At 45.9% G+C, this 17,284-nt stretch overlaps 1 protein-coding gene across 1 annotated transcript in view; it reads right to left on the reverse strand.

Moving 5' to 3' along the window:
• Nucleotides 1–17,284, reverse strand: part of lrfn1 (leucine rich repeat and fibronectin type III domain containing 1) — an 86,288-nt gene that overhangs the window by 67,571 nt on the left and 1,433 nt on the right. The window lies entirely within an intron of this gene.

Here is a 17,284-nt window from a genome sequence, read left to right on the forward strand (position 1 = left end):
AACAAAGTAAAATAAAAATAAAATAAAGGCTAACGGAATAAATCAAACATTGAACTAAATGCAACAAAAGTAAGCACTTCCAGGTAACATAGTAACACAGAACTGTTGTTCTGTGGTCTGCTGGTTGACGCGTTGCCTATACTGCAATTATAGACAAGTATTATCCCCTGGGGCGCTCTAACGCTGGGAGTCAACGGTAAATAACAAAAGGTGGAGGGGAAAAAAAGACACTCCTGTTCAACGGGATAATCGACTACACCGTATCATATTGTTGTTATTTTTCTTCATCTAGGCGTTATGTGGCTCAGGAGGTAGAGCGGGTTGGCTGGTACCAGGAAAGTTGGACTTCGATCCCCGGCTCCTCCTAGCTGAGTGGCGAGGTGTCCCTTAGCAAGACACCTCGCCCTGACTGCTCCTGATGAGCTGTCGCCTTGCATGGCCACCGGTGTGTGAATGTGTATATCAATGGGTGAATGCTGGGCAAAATTGTTACTGAATGTTACTGCAATATTGTGCAGTCCATTACTCCCATCGTGAAGGTTACTTAAAGTGATCAGTGTAGGACGAGCAGGGTAGTCTTTAAGAGAGGCTGTGCTCAGGTAAGGAGAGGCTTGGACTGCTGAAGGAGTAGTTGGCGTCCTGTTGATTACTGGTTCCCACTGAACATCAGTCAGCTGGAGCAGTCCCAGGCCAGATGTTAGCAGCCAGTGGGAGAATAAAGCAAGTAAAGACATTTCTCATACCGCACTACATCTCTGTAAGCCCTCCCTTGGTGCCTTGTAAGGTAATGAGCAAAGCTTTATTTTCTGCACATAATAGGATAATCTGAAAATGTTTTATAAAATGTATAGACCCGCTTTAGTATGTGAGATGATTACTGGAGAGAGTGGAATGCACAATTTTAATGAAATATACAACACATAAACAACATACGCCTGAAAGTTTATGATTTAATCTAAATTAATTTGTGATTAAATATAGTAGCCCACAGAGATATGCATAACTAGATATTACAATACAATTGTGTTAAAATAACACATTTGAACAAGGTAAAAATCCAAATGGTTTTACTGTAATAGTCCCGTTTAGTTTAGCTCTTGAATTCCTGACTAGCATCACAAATGTCCAAATTACAAAATAAAAGACGTAGGTAGGTGCTACTAATGTTTCGTCTCGAGGGGGAAAACCATTTCTTGAAGTTTTCCGCTAGGCGCTGCCTAGCGCTGGGATGCTAACGAGCGCGGCAGTGCGCTAGCGCGCCGCGACCTCAGGACAGAATCCGTCTCCAGAGGCCCCGTGAACGATGGCCCCTGGAGAACAGAGAAAGAATCCTTTCAGGGAATCTTCCAGCCGGGTAAAGCCAGCAGGGAGCCCACCGGGAGTGCAATTAGGTGACACACTGCCACTAAAAGACGTGGGAACAGACAAGAAGACGGAAAACCTCGGCTAATGTCAGCAGGGCGAAGGGAAGTGGAGGGAAGAAAAGAAAGGGAAGAAAAAGGCAAAACGAGGTCGTGATCATTATTCCTGGATTAAGAGAGAGCGAGGGAACGAGAGAGGGCTATAAAGGAGGAGAGGGTGAGAAAGAGAGAAAGTGAAAAAGAGCGAGAGAAAGAGAGAGAGAGAGAGAGCGTTCCTCATCTAAATACAAGAGGAGGTGGACGGGGGGAGACTGGCGAGGCAGAGAGGTTAAAGTGAGGCAGCGCCGTCCTTTTAAAGCAACTTAAAGATAATCAATCTGAATCTCAATTTCAAAGACATTTCAATCGGCCGTTGAGAGCAAGCCTTAAATTGGTCTGCATTAGGGAATACTGTTCCACAATGGCCTCTCTCGCGCTCTCTCTCCCCTCTCTCTTTTTTTCCCACTCGCTCTCTCTCCTTTTTTCTCTCACCCTCTCTCACTCACTTGAAGGTACTAAATATATATTTCTGGTCACAGAAACCATTCCCCCTCGGTAATGCATGTTACGCAATGTTCATGGGATTGCATTTAGCCTAATAATACGGATAAAGACCCAGTTCTGTGCGTCTGAAGCAGCTTGCTTCAGACGGAAGCAGCCTGCTTCCGTCTGAAGCAAGAATGAAGAGCCGTATTCTTCTGAGGCAGAAGAATACGGCTCTTCATTCTTCCACCATTGTAGATCTGATGAATTCCTAACAGGAGGGCGTAGTGGTGGTTTAGTGGTCGGACTGTAGTACAATTCCTACATAATCCACTTTACAGAATCCATTACACAGCCGGTGGCCACAGATCACACAGGGCACAGAGGGCAGGGTTGAAAGGCAAACCGTTCTCCTGACAGATGGAGATACTCTCCTCTCAGATGTCCCCCCTTTAGAGATTCAACATCTCCCAGCCCTGAAACTGGCCTGCATGGTGGATCATGTTTTAATGGCGGAGGTGGTGACAGCCATGCCCTAATTCAATCCCTCAGCCCAGGATGAAACCATTCCAAGACGTCTTATAATGAATGTGTGCCATCACACATGCATCCATTTACTTTATGCATCTACAGTATATGTATACGTTTAGGTATTTATCCTGTCTGTCTGACAACATCCAAAGACAATATCCAACGCGTCTATCCCTGCTGGTGTGTTGACAGCCAGAAGGCATTAGTGTTATTCTACATCATTGAGACAACGTTTTTTTGTGCAAATCTTATTTTAGTGTTGCCAACCACAAATTTGAAATGTTTGTTTAGCTAAATTATAGTTTGCATTAAATGAAAATGTGTCAACTTCAATCGCCAATTAGCCACACATTGCCAGTTAAAACACACTCTCGCTGCATTAGCTAAACTGTGATTCCCACCGCCCTAAAGTCATTACAGAAGTCGCATGTGCGGAGTCAGCATGTCTCAGTAGTACCTGTAGCTAATCTTACTGCTCCATCCATCTGTCAAACACAGCGGCCCTGCCTTGCCCTGTTTCAATCACACCTCTAACGAGATCCACAGCCGCCGCCGGTACAAAGCTCCGGCAGGAATCAGTTGTCTGGCCGACAAGAGACACCGGGGGGTGGATCACTTCTGCTGCTACACCGATGCTTCCACCCTTCACTGAACTCCCGCGGAGCACTCTCTCCCTGAATCTGCAAATCCTCAGAGTCCCATGACAATTCCAATGCTAATGCCAATCAAGAAACTAGTTGACTCCACACCGAAATACATGAAGATTCCCTTTTTTCCCTGCCTGCTGGCGGTGGGTTGATTCGTCATTATCGCTGGAAATGCCGATCTGTTTCTCTTTATGGGGGATTGGCTCAACAGCCTCTCCGGGGCCCGATGATGGAGATCTCAGGGCCACGTGCGTGTCTGGGTGTTGTGGAGGAAGTCGTGTGCTGTTGTGGTGTTGAACGCCTACCGCGGGCACGGAGGAAACGTGTAGAGGAGCACAGCGTGACGGATGCCTCCCTGCCGGGTACTACCATGTTCTGGGCAACAGCCGGGTGATGAATACATTAGTGGGCCGAGTCATTAGTGGGAAGTCATTGCAGACAAGGGACACAGTGACACAACGACGTCGCTCTCTCCAACCACAGCCTAATAAATAAAGCGGTGGCCTTTCGTTTCGGTTTTCCCACGGTGTCGTTTAATTACGCGCCGTTATGAGTTTGTGAATTATAAGTATTGTTGGTATTATGAATTGTCATTGAAAATGATCCATGAACGACTGTTCTGTCTCGCTCTATGGGGTATTTTACCATGGAGAATATTGTACCCGTTATCGCGGATATTTTAATGTGTGAGCTTTTTGGAGCAGAGACCAGAAAAACATTGGCAGTTGGTCAAAATTGTTGCCAGTATTTGCTTTCATTTTTCTAAGCTTTAATAAGGTTTAATTATCTAATGAAATGTCTGGGGTTGACTACAAATAAATAACAATGTACTTATACCCAATAAAAAATATTGGCTGGAGAATTTATCTATTACTAACTAGTTGGTGGTCTCATATAAAATACTGAATTAAACTAAACACAGCCCGGGAAGACGCAACAATTATTATTAATCTCCATTATTTGTTGTGAGAGCCACAATTTATTACAAGACAAAACCCCAAATCAGTCTCTATTTTACTCAATTACGAGGCCACTGTCGGTAAGCTATGGAAGCTCTATGCATACTAATTCACAACTTGCCATCCTCGAGAACATGTGCATGATAATGGATGCAGTGTTACCTCCTGCCCAAGGCTGTGGCGAGCTGTACGATACTGAAGGGTTACATCAGAGTTTAAAGCTTCAAATAAATAGAAATCAAAACGCACACTGCTAAACCGCCACGGGGACAACAATTAGTGAAATTTGTCATCTCTTAAAGCACTGCTGCATGTTCCCTGGGGAAGTCAATAGTTCGGGATGATACATGCTGAAGCCCACCAGTAGCATAACTACATGCAGTAGTTAACGTAAATCCAGATTCAACGAAATATCCGACATGATGGCAGAGTTGTTCATAACTGGTGGTTAAGATATACAGCGCATAACCATAAACGGTTACTAAGCGACATCCCTCAAGTTGCTAAGCAGACATGCATGTTGATTCCTAGTCAGCGACACAATGCAAAAGCTGCAGCAGTTTTTGTTGTTTCGGAAACGGGGGATTTTCGTCTGAGCTCGCCAAAAAGGCTTTCGGAGGATATTGTCAGCTTACTGTACCAACAGTAAGCAGTCCTGCTTTGTGCGTACATGGAATTCAGCTAAAGACATTCTTTCCTTGAGTAACTCGGGTTACTTAAGGTATGCTTGTCAGACAGGATTATTTTTAGGGCAAAACATTCAATGGTGAGATGCATACAGAAGTCACTCTGAACTCACCCTGACCTCCCTACTCAGCACCATGTTCATTGTTGCGTGAGATACACTTCCAACGATGGCTTTTGTCATTCCTCTCACAACACAATGCGACATTGTGCTAAGGCATAGCCTTAAAATTAAGATGACAGACATAAATAGCTGCACATTCAGCTAATTGGCTTTGCTAAGGGGGGGTGGAGAGGCAGGGGGGTTGAGAGGCAGTGAAACCGTGCAATATGCAATATGAGTCCTGGGTCATACAACTACCTGATTCCATTACCACCAGCGTCCACTAGGTGCGGCCCCTCAGGCCCCCGGCAGAAAAACGGGTCTCCTTGCCAAAGGAATTACATTTTCTTTCGGCCTGGGTGTGATCTTTGAGAACAGATATTGGTAGCCAGTGGGGGATAAATGCTAATGGGTGTTTAGCTAGCTACTTCACATCTCACGCATTATTGTGTACAATAAATAACCTTCGCCATCTGTGGACAGGTTGCCCAGGGGTTCTCTGTCCATCACGGTTGGTTAACAAACCTAAACCGCCACGGAGAGAAGCAAAACACTTTTAATTACACTGAATTGAAAACATATTTCCTCCACACATCTCATCTGCGTCGGTCATTAAAAAAAACGGGGGCGTCTTTTTATTTTTTCTTCTCTCGTTTATGCGGTTTATAACTATTCTAACTATTTTCAGCACCATCACGACAGATGGAGACTTTATCGTCGTTCTATAAAAAGATCTCACGGGGAAATGGTGGATGGAGAAATCTCTCTGGCTAAATTACAAGCAGGAACATTTGCTGGCACTTGCCTCCAGTGCAAGGCGCGCTATGCACCATTGGCTCTGATGGCGTTAAAGTCCTAATTCTGCATCTCCTGCAGGAAGAATATTTTATTAGCCTTGTTTCTCTTCTTAGGTAACCGCCGTAAAAACAAGTCTTTCCACAGCGTTGTTTAAAGAGCAGAACGGTCATTAAACGTGATCAACGAGTGCACAGGCCCCTTTATTGACACCGTATCTATAAGTCTCTATTATTCTCTTCTGGGTGAAAGTCACGGCCGCCATTGGACACAGATCGCTACGCCAGGGACAAAGGACAAAATCAAATGAGGAGGAATGACTTGTGCCAGTGAGTCCCCGGCCTTCCTCCCTCATGTGAAGCCCAGTTGCACAGGAGCTATGTTGATTTAGAGACAAAAACAAGGTTCCCCCTCCCGTGTGCTAGCGTGAGCGCAGAGATCTGCTGTATCAGGAGACACAGCCGTTGAATGGAGCCCATTGGTCAGAGGTGAGAGCTAATCATGTCTGAGGAAGAGCCACAGGGAGTACTGCAGGACATCTGACAGTTTCAACACAATTGGCAGGGGAAGCCGGACAAAAAAGGTCACTCGTTTATTATAGGAAAATATCTTAGGAAAAACGCTCTTATGGAAGACCTGTGATTCCCCAAAAACAAACACTTTTTGGGGGGAAATATCCTGCAGGTTTCTAAATGGTCTCTTTCCCCCCGGTGATTTGAATCAAGGTCAAGAATGATCCATGCTAACAAGCTAATGTTAAGTCGTGGCAGCATCTTAAATATCAGAAGAAAGCAGATTCAGTGGCTCATCGCCATGATAATTAGTTTGGACGCCACGGCTGACGGCACAGCAGAACCCAATAATAATAATAAAGTTTAAATCAATCAATGGACAGACGACAAACTGGACAAGCTAGAGTTGTATCAACGCACTGGTGGTACGTGGTAGAGTGGTAGGCACAAGAGAACATGCCAGTAGTTGGTCTACAAGACTTACCCCCCTAAGCCGGCTTACACTGGAGCTCATAGCCTCCTAAGCCTCTTAGCAACTAAGCTCAGACTGAACTAATTATTCATGGACAGCCTCTTTCTTAGGGAACAGAACAGCACCTGGATATTGACCTTTTTTTAAGATACCATAATGTTCCCTACACTTAGTTTTTTCATACCCATTTCTTTGGCCGGAAAATACTGCCTTTATATCCAGCACTTGTTGGAGGAATATTCTATATACTTACGGCTGTGAAACTTTGAGTTCATGGTTCCATTATACTTTGCCCCGGGCGTGAATTGGTAAGCTCAAACTGTGTATCCATAATGCATTTTTGATGTGAAAAATTATTACTTATTCCTATTAAAAGTCTGTTACTGTGGATGGAATCGGGGGAAGGGGAAAGAGAGGGGGGAAGGAAGGATCGGATCAGGGAAAGGGTTAGAATATTTAAATACTATAAAACGGTCGGAAATAGAGAAACGAAAGGCGACAGGGCGTTTGTGTGTTTGTATAAACACACAATGATTCCCAAATGGGTGCGCTGTCAATCAAGCGAATGAATTGTGAACATTTCCTAAAAATAGATTTCTCTCTGAGGCTCCATTAACAGCGTGGAGTCAGCATATCAACGCCATCACTCCATTTAGGGATAATAATATGTTTCCTTCAGAGCACCTAATATGTATAGTTATGGTACACTTGTATCGTGTACTGGCACTCTAAAAGGCGTCCATGTTCCTAACACAAACATGGCAAAATCTGTCTTTCCTTTCTGATGCATAACTTATTCAAAATTTTATTATGAAAATCCAAGTGATGTAACAGACAAGAAAATATATGCGTTTTTCCTAAACCAAGTCAAATACTGTATTATATGCTACTATACAAACTTAACAACTCTACTCGCTATCCAGCACTTATGAAGATACGTTTTTGAGCAACGGCTTTAAAATGAACTATTGATACGCTCATTGCAGTAGCTGACCTTATTGTTCGAAATGGGAAAAGTTTGGATGACATTTTGCACACGTTTCATTATCAAGGTTCGTCAAAGCCGATTTAAAACACTGTCAAGTCAGAAGTCTGCAATCAGGGCATGTTTCAGAATGGATCGCCGACAACCAGCAGTAAAATGTAACACACACAGTTAAACGTCACTCACACTCAAAGTACCTTTTAATTTAATTATACGGAAGAATTTCAAAGCACAACATTGTACCCAACAATGCCCTTGAATAAAGCCCCATGGTCATACTAGTTTCACTCCTTTACCTGCTCCAGGGAAGGGAGACTTCTGTCTGTGTCCCATCAGGTAGGCGTGTTGGAGACACCCACCAAACCATAACGCAGTCTTTATTTTCTTAGTTGTACGCGCACCAGAGAAGCACCAGGGCTGCGGGCCATCAGCCATATGCTGGGCCCCTGATTAGAGCCGGAGCCACGCTGAGAGCTACACAGCCCCCCCAAGTCACACATAAAATTGCATCTGCTTTGCATGGCTTTTGTTCGCTCTTCCTTATTGCTAATTTCAATTGATTAGCACGCGGGTTCTGGGTTGTGCTATTTTTCGATGGGGGTTTTCATCGCTTTTTAGCTTTTCTTGTTTACTTGATTGTTTGAGAAAAATCAGGGCAGTAGTTTTCTCGAAATGATTTTGCCGTAAATATCACAAATCTCACAAATTGTGGCAACACTGACTGTTGATTACACATGCTGGTAGGCACGGCGGCGCTTTCTGTTAATAATGTTCATGAAACAATTTAAGACTCATCTGGTTAACCTGATTAAGCCAAACATCCCCCTAACCCCGCCCCACTCTCCAATAGTTAACCAGCAGGCTATACTACACATGTTAGCGTTCTGGTATCTGTTGCCATTGTTACAGTGTGAACGTCTCTCTTCAGAAATATTAATAAATAAAGAAGTGAAACCTCTCGTGGCGATGAAACATCTCCACAAGGGTATCTTCTAAGTCAATGAAATCCACGACAGCTTCTGCTTCCTCCGATACAATGGACCTTAGCCCGGAGCTATTCATGTGACAGCAGGCTGCAAGTCCCTCTCTCTGTCAGCTGCCCCCGTCTAAAAACACCCCGTCAGGACAAAAAGATGTGGGGGAAACGCTGCCAGACACATCAGACCACACAGACGACGGAGAACATATCTGTTCTAATTGAATCTTCGCCCGAGTCGGAGTGTGAGGGTTACTGCACTGAAACCCGACGCCACACACTAATGCATCCTTTCATACACGTCGATGTACTCTCATGGATTCATATATATACGTCCATATATGACTTTATATTAATAAATAAATATACTTGTTATTGTTGCATTGTATCAAGGAATGAAACATCCTCACAATGACACTTCCAAGGTCGAACTACTATGCCATAAAGAAATCCCTGATGTCAGAATTTGGTAATTTACATGGTGATTCAAGGAGGATTTTACAGCCATTCTCGCTTTATTACGTGCATTAAAGCCGTCCATGCGTGCGTCTACCCACCCATAATACTTCTGTCCATCCATTCATGCGTGCCTACACCGCCTTACACGCCGCTTATCGTAGCCATGGTTACGATGGGAGACGAGGTCACCCCCGCACACAATCAAGGCACGGGAAACATTTGGTGAAATGTTTGATTACAGATCACCAGGGGTACCTGTACGCAAACAGCTCTGCACTCCAACACAAACACAAGAAACGACTCTGGAAAGCAGCAGCTTCTGTTGGTCTATTAAATCACATTCTCCAGGAACGAGGCGCATGGATGACCACTGCAGGTATCCAGAGGTCAGCTCTTTTCTGACCCGTCTCCTTAGTGTAGTGCGTTCACCCAGACAACACCTCTTCTTCCTCTTCATCTCCGTCTTCCATCGACGGCCTCGTGGCGGGCCCATTACCATTCGATCTCGGACCATGCACCTGACCCACTTATTCCGAGCCGTTTTCCCAATGAAGCCAGCTCTGGTAGATTTGCAATATCGCATGGTCAGGGGTGCCATTTGTCTTGTCAAACCGGCGGCAGTTATTGAATTCACAGTGCATTTATATAACTATGAGGTCAAAAAGAAATATAGCCTCCTATCAGAGATATTGCTGCTGCGAGCAAATAAATCCGAAACGTTGTTCATGATGAGAAACAACTCAATGTACAGGCTTAACCTTGAAATGAAAAGAACAGTACAAACCATTTTTGACAGTACACTAACCAAACAGATTTCAGTATAATATATATGTAGTAATAATAAACCTAGTCTGTAAGAATGAGAGGCAGGACGGAAAAGCATATCTTATAATCACCAAAAAAAAGTGGGCCAGGGGAGACGCAACGATCTAGAATACCCTTGTGAATAAAAAAGTCACAAGGTTGCCTCTCATTCAATGTGAATCTGCGGCACTCCATTACTAATGGCTGCTATAACTGAAGCCATTTCAGTCAATAAAGCCGGGGCCACCAATGACTGGATGCAGTGGCATGTTACCATCAGCTGGTCATTTAACTCCATCATCATGATCATTAGGGCTTCCAGGCACATTAGAAAACCATGTGTGTGCTCGCTCCATTTTTCTCCTTTTAATCAAAAACGGATTCATTGCCTCCAAGAGTTTGAATTCACCGTGAACGCCTCGGCGTTCTGCCTAGACACTAAGACGGTGGCTTCCTTCCTTCCCCAAGCATCTGATCAACACGTGGCTCTCCAACGGGGAGGGGGGGGGTGGGTCTCACCGCTCTCGCTCCCCGCGACAGCGCTGACAGCTCGCCGCGTTTCGATGCGTCTTGACGGACAGGTATGGCATGCCAGGAGACGGCCGTGTCACCGCTGTTCTCGACGAGGTTTGCGTTGGCGTGGCAACGTTCCTGTTTTTCGTTTCGCTCGCGTCTCATGCAAGTCAATTTGACCGCCGCCCTCCGCCCCCCGCGCTGATGCAGAACCCTGAGAAGGAGCGGGGGTCCCTGTCGTGTTGACTGACGGATCGGTGCCTGGACGTGGCACAACTCCACTTATTCTCCACCGAAGCCGCTCACTCCCCGACTTGGCAGGTCTTATTACACAAGCGCGCGGTGCGTGGCGTGGCGTGTTCAGGGAAGGCCGAGCGGTAAAGCGGGCGTCGATGTTTACTCCTGGTGATTTAGCATGTCCTGAAGGAGGCGGGAAGACATTTAGGAAATACAACGGTACGGTGTTGCGGTCGACAGGGGGTAAACAGTCACGGTCTACTCGTTTTCTGTTGTTAGTTGCGCGTCTCACGGCGGTTGTTTTACGTCTCCACTAGCGCCTCGTTGCCCAATGTCTGCCGCAAGACAGGCTGGCCAGTAGCAATTAGTCTGCTGGAATAGCAGAACAGGAAAATGAATATGTGAGACACAGAGACGAGAGGCAGACGGTCAGAAGACAGACAGAGAGACAGAGTCTCAGACGATCATTAAACATAGGATCAATATTCGTTGGATCAGTCGATCTAATCAGACCGATCGTATGGATTAAGGTGGGAGTGACGCAGCGATAGGATGCAATAATTGAATTCCTCTGAAGCAGAATTGATGTCCTTGGTTAAATGTAGCCTACTGTGTTGCATAAAAAAATACATAAAAGATGGTTTGCAGAATACATCGAGACACCCACATGCTTAATGTGCTCACTGAGTTGGTCTACTCTGTATGAATCAGACTCAAAAAAATTAAAATATACAAAACAGAAGAACCGGCATTCCAATGTCCTAACAACTCCCCACCAACCATTTAAAAGAGGTAGGCTACCCAACACTCAACCATCTGTATGTTCACACAAACAACCTGCCTCTACCCTTTCGCTAAACCTCCCCAGTCAGGTATCGTCAGAACCCCAGGGCCGTTTATTATTAGCCGAGGAAACGCGCCGTGTTATCAAACAGGATCAGGGAAACAACATCCAACGAGTGTAAACCCTTATCTCTTGCATGCATTTGGGTCAGATGGATGCAGAAGTGGTTCAGGTCATTGGAGCTCCTGCCTTCACCATTCCTCCACCTTGTAATCAACTCCCAATCAAAAAGAGGGAGAAAGGCATTATTATAACCCAGGTTGAAAGTCTGCACTCATAGTCTGCTGAACGTCCCTTGCAATGCAGACATCTCTAGCCTATATATTATTTCTAATGGCCGCACTTATCCCATGCAACCAAAAAGCCTGGCATTATCCAGAGGCCTTTTTAGCAAGATACCATCCCCCAACATGCTGGGAACAGTAATAACAGAGGAGGCTTTAGTAGTAGTACCCGACACATAATATTTATAGAACACTATCCTTGCTCTGGACTGGATGTGAACCTTTATTTCAAATAACAACAACACCAAACAGCGCAAGATATCTTTCTAAGCGCACACACACACACAGAGAGAGAGAGAGAGAGAGAGAGAGAGAGAGAGAGAGAGAGAGAGAGAGAGAGAGAGAGAGAGAGAGAGAGAGAGAGAGAGAGAGAGAGAGAGAGAGAGAGAGAGAGAGAGAGAGAGAGAGAGAGAGAGAGAGAGAGAGAGAGAGAGAGAGAGAGACAGACTGTGGATATGCTTCTACCAGAATGGCTGATGATTTCTCTGTGGTCTGCCAGCGATTAATGGAGGGAACAGTAAGATGTTTCCCAGCGTTGCACTGGTGCCTCATTGAAAAACATGCCCTTGAAATATGACTAACTGATATACAAATCAATGACTACTGTCACTGTCCCAGTTTAGGAAAGCTGCATGCTTTAATAATTTAATAAAATATGATTGAATAAGGACTGGTTGGAGAAGGTGCATGAATGGTCCGTTTGCGTATAAAATAAAACTTTCTCAGCAAATACTGTAAAACACAAACATTGATTCCCACCAACACAAAATCAAACAGCACTATTTCTGCATCTCTGAGGGAGCTCTTAACCCAGGCAGTATGCGCTTTACTGGGGAAATGCTTAACCAAAATCAAACAGCATCTTCCAAAAGAAGAGAAAAAGAAAGTCATCGGGCCCAGTCTTTAATTCTGTAGCATTTCCTCCATGCGCACACAAGCATGTGCTGAGGTTGCTAATTTTTCTGCATCTCTTCAACCTTCCCCACAAAGACGGCTATTCCGGTCTCAAATGGATCTGTCTTGAATGCAGCTCCAATGCGAACTGCCAACAGAAGGTTACGCAGTCCCCAGTTCTTGGTAAATGTACAAATATACTTTTTATGGATGACCGTGGTTTCTCAGAGGGCATGACTAGATAGGCTAGTCATGCAAACAAGGAGATTATAACGTCGAATGTAAACTATTTATATATTCTGAGTATTTCATACCGATTTCTCCTTTGTACACATGCACAGTTTTATAAATGAGGCCCCTGGTCTTAAAAGCAGTAAAATCCTAGAATACATATGCAACATTTATCGGGACAGGTTCTTCAGTGTTTCTAAGTGTTTCAGCCTGTTTACATGCATGTACGTTTGCCGTGTGTACGTGTGTATGTGTGTGTAGTGGTGTTTGTGCGCAAGTGTGTGTGTGTGTGTGTGGGAGTGTGTGTGTGTGTGCATGTATGTTTGTGTACTACACATCTCACACAAGCCGAACGAAAGGGGGACTTCGGATAAAACCGAAGAAATCAACACGGTCTGAAGCCGTCAGTCAAATCACGGTTGAAATCGATTTGTTCCCGAAGAGGGGGGGGGGGTCATACATTTCCCCTCGCTTCGATGCATTCTTCCCAAACAAACAGCCATCTTCCCTCCTCCCCCCGTCTATAATATGCATCATCGCTCTTCATTAAGTCCCCTCTGTGCCCCCGAGCCTTCGACACCCACCCCAATGAAAACAACAGCCGATGGCGGCGTCGCCCCCGGGCACGCCTGCCAGGGGCCCGGGGTTCTTCAGGGGGCCGTGAGACCCCCAAAACGCTGTTATCTGGCGGGCAGAAGAAACAAAAGCTATTGGTCGCATCCCGTCGGGACTTCCAAGGCTGTCTTCTTCTGCTCGGGGCCTCGAACACAGCGAAGACGTTTCTATCTCACTTTGATGGTCGCCAGCCACAGCAGAGCCCGCGTGTAGGGATAGGGCGAGGATTTATATGGGGAACAATGGGGCTCGCTGTGTGTGTGTGTGTGTGTGTGTGTGTGTGTGTGTGTGTGTGTGTGTGTGTGTGTGTGTGTGTGTGTGTGTGTGTGTGTGTGTGTGTGTGTGTGTGTGTGTGTGACAATCATCCCCCACAGTATCCTTGAAAGTGAAGGACATGTACTTATATATTTCGTAGACCTTTATCATGACAGGACATTCCCCCTCGCCCCTTCAGCCCGTGATGTCCTGGCGTACGTTCTTTGTCTTCCCTGGTCTCTTCAGTGGCCTTTGCTGAACCTCCGATGCTCTTTGGTCTATTAACACTCAGTCTCTCCATTTGACGATGTGCAGTCACTGTGTACTTCCTGCCAGCTTGCCCTATAGGCACCACTGTTCCCTGTATTGTAACTTCTCTCTCCTTCTCTCTCTCCTTCTCCCCCCCCCCCCCCCCCCCCCCTCCACCTTTTTATCAGGTGAAGCCAGGAGTGCCAGAGCTAGCTCTGGGATGACAGAAAATGCTCCTGGCCCACATTCAAGTTTCAGGGCATACAATAAGGAAGTTGGCCTTGGTGAAACTCTTGAGGAGGATGGGGGGGTGGGGGGGAAATTCATTATTCCAACTCTTTTGGCTCGGAGGAAACATCAGAAAAGTATGAACACCTATGACAGACTCCAGCTGCTCGGCCATTCTTTTGAGTTTTTTTCTTTTTTTAGAGATATCCATTCTGTATTTAGTACAGAAAAAGAAAAGAAGAAGTCATCCCGCGGTGAAGCTTGTGAGAGGCCTCTGCTGAAGAGGTGATGCATCTTACATGTTGCCCTCAGTGCGATTGTGTTTTATTCATGTGAGGGTAGAGGAGTGCAAAGCACAGAGGATCTCGCAAACCCCAAACGAGACTGAACCGTTCCTTGACACGCGCGAGATACCATCCATCGTGACCCCATCCTGTTTGACAGTTCCACTTGTGCTGTCGCACAGGATGCCAGACATGGCCTAACACCGTCTTGGCTGAACCCGACTCGGATGCAGAGACGAAGAATCTTATTTTTTAATTAAATTAATTTTTTTGCTTTTCTTTTATTTCTTGTGTGTTCTTGCATTGTATTGTTTATTTATGCTTTATTAAATGTGGTTATTAATTCAACAAGCACCCAAAAACATGAATGCTAATGCTCTTTGACATGAATGCGTTCGCATTGTGAGTTTGTTTGACATGGTTCAATTTTCCCTGAAATGATATTCAACCCTACAAAAAATGACTCATCACATCAAAAACTCACAAATGAGCTTCAACCTCCTCCCATTGACGACAAATATTGTAGCCATTCTCCTCTTTGACAGGAGCGAATTACCGTCAGTGACACATGAACACGAGACACACGAGGGCTGTACTGTACCGCATGCTCGGCCCGGAGTGTCAGAGGAAACATCCAGAGGACGGAACGCCGCATAGACGAACCCTGGCCTTTTTACGAGGGGAGAAACGTCTCTCGGGGTACAAAGGCCCACTTACATCACGAGACATAAAATATGGCAGATATGGCCTTGTGTGCCCTCTTTTGGAAAGTCGCATTCTTACTCCCCCCTCCCCTCCCCGTCGAGGACAAAAGTGTTTTTAATCAACTCTATAAACTTGCCTGGTATTGTCCCCTTTAATAATCCATAAACAGCCTCCCTGCCTGGTTCTCTCTCGTGGCCGCACGAGACGATTACCCACATATCAGTTGTGCCTCTGCAGACTTTAACACATGACACCAGCACACAAGACACGCACAACAGCTGCTGTAACACAACGGACGGACCCGCAAGAGGGAAGCCATTAATCTCACCCCACGGCCCGGTACACTCTCTGAGGAAGCAGAAAGTGGAAGACTCTCCCCTCCCTCCCTCCCTCCCTCACCCTCTGCTATACATTATATTGTGGAGCCTCTTGATGCAAGTAATCTGCTTAGAGAGATGCGTTGTACAGTGTGCTTTGTACACACACAAACACACACACACACTGAGTGTTTGAGTTTTTATGGGGGGGGGGGGGTGGGGGGTAATGCTTGGTAATGAGAGTTGACGTAGTTCTTACAGCACCACCCAGAGCTGCTGCTACTGCAACACCGTGCAACAGGATGACACACCCGAGAGGCGATGATCATCACCTCTTAAAGAACTAGGGGAGTAGTCGGTAAAGACTGAGTCACGTACACGTGTACACACACACACACACACACACACACACACACACACACACACACACACACACACACACACACACACACACACACACACACACACACACACACACACACACACACACACACACACACACACACACACTGAGAGTTAGGGTCGTCCACTTACCAGAGAGTACAACTCGTTAGACTCTGAGCGCTCTGCACGTTCAAACCCCCATGATGCACATATAGAGAGATATTTATGCAGATGTGGCAAGGGTTTAAAGGTAAGACACTCTTGTCAATAACATACATAGTACTCGCACTCAGATTAAGTTACAGTGATGGGACTGTGTTTGTGTAGTCTATACCATAAAACACTTCCCTTAAAATAGCACCTGAGGTCTCGGAGTGCTTATAGAAGTGGCGCGATGTACGGGTGAGAAAACCTACACCGGGGAGTGGCAGACAGATGCTGGAAGTATCCTTCCATTTAATTCCACTGTATATCTTTAGCCAAGAACACTGGAGGGAATTGGTGGCTAAACTGGGAAAGCGCAGCACATCCAGTCCCACAAGGCATCGGGGGAGAGGGCTGCTGTAGAACCAGCTGGCACTCTGTCGTGTTTAGAACCGCTGGCCTGCAGAACAGCTCTTATGGCTCTCAGACCTTTACGCCACGATGGCCGCTCGATGCCTTAACCCTCCCTTGGAGCTGCTTCCCCCCCCCCCACACACGTACATATACACCCATATCGCCGCCTTCACTTCACACATGCTGACATTCAGCCTCACCTCGGTCTAATGGCTATGCACCCCCCCCCCCCCCATGCCTGCATACTCCTCACCCCTCACCCCCACCGTTTGTTGTGGTATACATCCTCAAAACGAGGAGGAGATCAGTGCAGTGACCATGCACTGACCCCCTTTGAACACTTGCGTCGAGCGAGGAGGATAAAATAGCCACAAAGTAAATGGAGCCCCCCTACTCTCTTACAGCGGCTGACACGGTGGAACGCCCGTGCATAGGCAATGAGTCGAGCACGCAGGGACGACAAATGATTGAGAATAGTGCTACCTTCTGTTCAAGCGCTGCTTGAACAGCCGCTCATCTATTCACTGTGCCAAAGAGATTATTTTCGATTGCGAGATGGTGCATGAAAAAAATGAAAGGGTGAGGGCTCACACTTTGGTAGGCCTGAACCAACAAATCAAGAACAACTTTTTACCACGTTGATAAAAAGGCTAAAAACAGACGGGAGTGTTTGGATGATCACGTGGTTAGTTTCGAGATCCATTCCCCATTAGAAAGCCAGTCCTGCAACACCTAATCATTAATACATGAATACATTAATACGAAGCCACTTCTGGTTTTAAAAGAAGTCTGAGAGCACACCCGGCGTCGTGCTGATTCAGACACGCCCGATCCATTACCCCTGCGCTCCAGTCCCAGCCCTCCCAGCGCGTCCAT

This window comes from Gadus morhua, chromosome 16 (genome assembly GCF_902167405.1).
Source record: "Gadus morhua chromosome 16, gadMor3.0, whole genome shotgun sequence".
Classification (NCBI taxonomy): domain Eukaryota; kingdom Metazoa; phylum Chordata; class Actinopteri; order Gadiformes; family Gadidae; genus Gadus; species Gadus morhua.